The sequence below is a fragment of the Elaeis guineensis genome, chromosome 2 (assembly GCF_000442705.2).
Source record: "Elaeis guineensis isolate ETL-2024a chromosome 2, EG11, whole genome shotgun sequence".
NCBI classification, from domain to species: Eukaryota; Viridiplantae; Streptophyta; class Magnoliopsida; order Arecales; family Arecaceae; genus Elaeis; species Elaeis guineensis.
In genome coordinates, this window is record NC_025994.2 from 94,169,740 (window position 1) to 94,174,214 (window position 4,475).

The window sequence follows — 4,475 nt, forward strand, 5'->3', positions numbered from 1 at the left end:
CAATTACAGCGCTGCTCTAGGATGTTACCTGAATACGTGATGGGTAATTGAGGTGAAGAAAAAGCGCCATGGGCCTGGTTGCCCCAGCAGCGACCCATAGGATTGTATCCATTCCCTCGGATTTACTGCCTTCGGGTTTGTTAAAATTAATTTTGACAATAGCATCAGAGATGGAAGGAATGACGCTGATTTCATCATCCATGATCTTTTATAAAAGATTTTTGATGGCTGATGGCTTTCATTTCTTTAAATTTTCAATCTCAACTGTAGAGCTTCACCCCACCTCTTTGAGCTTTCAATCCCGACCGTAGAGTTTCACCTCGCTTGGACAGATATCACCTTTGTAGACAATTGCTCCACACGAAGAGAATTTTTTTGGAAGATGACTCTGCTCTTGTCATTTTTTAAATTCAAAGAGACATCAGACAGCCCGAGAATTATCCACTTATCCGAGATGTCAAGATCTTTCTTCGCCAAGCTGTTACAGTGAGAATCTGGTATATCTATAGGAGGCGAACACTGCAACAGATTGGATAACGACTTTATTGCTGAGTACTCTGACAACTGACTATGGAGACAGAATGAGGATTGTCCGCTAGTCTTGTGAAATTTTGTATATCTTGATCTTTTGAGCTGCTCTCACACTAAATTGGTGTGACAGTCCGTTTGTATTCAAAAAAAAAAATAAAACACCATTGGTCGGAGATGTTAAGTCAAGCCAGCTTTGAGTCTAGGTTGAGCATGATCAGAATACTGGTTGAGCTGCATTTGTTTTGTTTTATTTTATTTTTTATTTTTATTTTTTTTTTGCGTATGTAGTTGCATCTGGTTTTTGGATAAGGTTGCCAAACATGTACGATGCACCAATGCATTAGTTTTAAGTTGAAAATGAGTATCTCGAAGGTTATAGTTTGAGCATTCATACAGCATCTATTGCCATGGAGTTTTTTTTTTTTTGGAGGTTTTATATGTATACCTTCCTAAACATTCAAATTTATATAAATATCTTTTCAAAATTAATATCTACATATATATACTCATAAAATATCTTTTTTTGCATATGTATCTGTTGCGGCCAATTTTTTATTACGTCCATCATCGGAGAAAAGTACCTACAAAAAGAAGTCCATACTAATCGGAGTTGTGTCCGACATGGACCCTCCGATGCTTAAGTCAGTGGAGAGTGGTGAACAGCAGATTAATATTTAGAGAGGCAGAGTATCAGCTCAAAAAGAGTGTCCTCCTCCATGCTGTTTATTTACCTCCTTTTATAGACCAGTTGTTGGTAACCATTTGTAACGGTTAGACACGTGGATCCCGCTTATTTCGACATTATGTGATCGTGAGATGGATGATTATACCCACCACTACTCATGTTCTGGCCATTATGTGCTTTCTGAGCTGGCGGTTTCTAGTATGCCGACTCTATATCGGCAGTCTGAATATATCGATTGTATATCAACAGTTGTAGAAGTTTGAATGACCATCGGTCGGCAACTTTGATATGCCGATGATCATCGGTCTGAAGTCAGTTGAGTCATCATAGTTGGAGTTTGTCAGAGATGGTTAAGATTAGCCGACTGCTGGTCAGTCAACCGATTGATAGTCGATGGTTCGTGCTTGTCAAGCTGATTGAAAGTCGAAATCGGAGGAGTCGACTGAATTCCCCCAACAGTTGTCCTCCACTCCCAAATCTTAGGTAGCCTGATATGTGGATTAGCACGTGGTTTGTCACGTTGGATGAAAGGAGTTGCTACGTGTTATTTCGAGCTCCGATTCGACTGCAGACATTAATGATTTCTTTGAAAAAATGAAGGGTCTTCAGCTATTTTATCGTTTCGATAATCGTGAGATCATCATTGGAGTGTCATTTCAAGAAGATAGTCTAGCATCCGATGAATCCGGTTGATTTGATTCTGACTAGTCGATTTCGGCCACGTGTTCAGATGTTATTGGCTCTGAGCCATTTATGCGGATAGTGGTGAGGTGGCATGATCTGAAGGTAGGTGCGTCGAACCGTCCGATCAATGATTGATTTTGATGTAACCACATGTCGAAATCTGGAGAAACCTTGATTTGAATAACTTCATCCAGACTGTTGAAGGGTTCTATATATATAATATCACTTTCATTTAGATCTTTTGCTTCTGCATTCATCATTTTCTCCTGCAACAGAGGGTTCCCCCTCGGGTGCTGAGAGCTTTCGAAGTCTTCCTTGTTCTTCACGTCATTTCCTAGTTTCAGGTTGAGTTTTTGTTCCTTCTAAGTTTTCTTCTTTCTTCTTCTAGGTTTCTCTACCATCTATCATTTTCAATGGTAAGTAGGGGTAAGAAAGGGAAGGTTTCAACCTCTCGAGATAGTCAATCGAAAGATCTGATTGATGATTCTCTTTTGGGTCCAGAGATAGAAGTTTCTTCCTTATCTGAATCCAATATTGATCGACTCCGAGAACAATATCATATCCCAGAGCAATTTTAACTTTTCATTCCCGGTTCGGATGGTCGGATGAATTCTCCTTCTCTGGATCATGTTGCTTTTTATGTAGAGGATCTCTAGGTCGGTCTTCGCTTTCCAATTTCAGAGTTTATTTGAAATCTTCTTGATTACTATCGTCTTTGCCCTGCTCAATTAGCCCCGAACTCCGTTCGATTAATTATTAATTTTGCTTTGTTGTGCCGTCTCATTCCGACCAACCCTCATCCTTCTCTTTTTTGAACCTTTTTCATCCTTCATCCTCACCCGAAAGCCAAGGGTTGGTGGTTCTTTTTATTTGAGGAAAGATTTGTCTTTTATTTCTAATCTTCCATCATCCATTCATGGGTAGAAGAATCAATTTTTCTTTCTCTTCTTCGTCTTCTTGAGGTTTTCCTTCATCCTGGAGCGATCCGAGAACCAACCCCAACGAATATAGTCAGGTCGATATTATTGATTGGAAAGATTTTCTCTAACTCAAGGATATAGAAGTCCCAACGCAGCAAGAGCTAATGACAGAGCAAGCTCTCTATGACGCCAGACTTAGTTTGGTGACTTCTTTAGGTATAGCATAGTTGGTCATTTTATTTTTCATTTACTTTCAAACTTTGTAACTAAACTTTTGCCTTTTGATTGCAGCTATGCATTCGACAGCACGAGTCTTAGCTACTGACATTCATCAATATGCTGCCAAGAAGAGAGCAGCGACCAGCGTCGGATCATCCCAAACGACAAAGAAGAGTCAAATTGATTCAGAGTCGGTACCGATGAGGGAGCCCGACATTCCATTAGTGGTAGCTCCTGGCGCTGAGCCGGTCATCGCGTTGTCGGCTCCGACAATGCTTACTCCTGTCGAAGTGCCGTCGGTTGGAGTAGAGACGGCGAGAGCTGAGGATGCTGCGGCCATCATGCCAGTTGTAGCGATCGAGATGACATCGATTCCAATTCCATCAGTAGGGGTTCAGGTCAAATTTGTGGTCGCGGTCAAACCAGAACTATCTACTACCATGTAGACCATTCCTCAAGTGCCTCTAGCTGGGCCGACATGATCTCGAGTACATTCAAGCTCCAACTTCATCATAGTTTCGAGCGAACGATCACCAACTGGAGAGTGGGGAAAGGCATCGGCCATCTCTACTAAGGATGGATCGTCGACGGATCTCCCCACCCTCTTCGACATCCGAATTTCAATCGGTGAGTCAGCTTTGGCCACTCCGATGCTGACCAAGCGGCTCATCGACGCTACTCTTCTCCCGATTGATAAGGAGAATAAGAAAGATCAGACTGTATTCGAGATGTTTTCTTCCTTGTACCCGACGATCTTCGAAGTAAGTTGACGATACTTCTTTCTTTTTTTTTTTTGATCTGACTTGTTCTTTTCTTTTCAATTAGCACATAACATGTACGCTCTAGAGAGTGGGTATCAAAGAATTGTCAAGCTTTGTCGGGCTTGGACGGACAAAGTAGCCACAAATGTCGAGAAAGCTGTCACCGTCGAACAGCTTCAAATAACAACTGAACGGGAGAAGAAGCTTTAAGAAGAGATCTCCCGTACGACGATCGAACTGGAGTCGACCAAAGTCGAATTAAGGTCGGCTCAACAAAACATCACATCCCTAGAGACTCGGATTAAGAGCAAAAAGCACTCGATCAATCGGCTCCGAAGGAAAAGGGATGGGTGTATTGAAAAATTTGAGGCAGAGTGTGAGAGGCATCGGGCCACTAAAGAGAAGTTGGCACGGACCGATGCAGAGTCGGCTTCCACTAGAGAAGAAGAAGAGTCAGTGAAATGTGCTTTGAATTTGGCCATCAAAAATTTCAGAGAGTCACAGGAGTACAAGGATAAAATTTTTGAGGGTGGATTCACCTCCTATTGCATCGGATACGAAGACGGTAGGGATGCAGTCGAAAAGTTATATCTGGACTTGGATCTGAGCAGCATCATCCCTTCTAGTTCAGAAGAAGAGGCTATTGAGGAGCCCACTATATCGAATGAAGGAGAT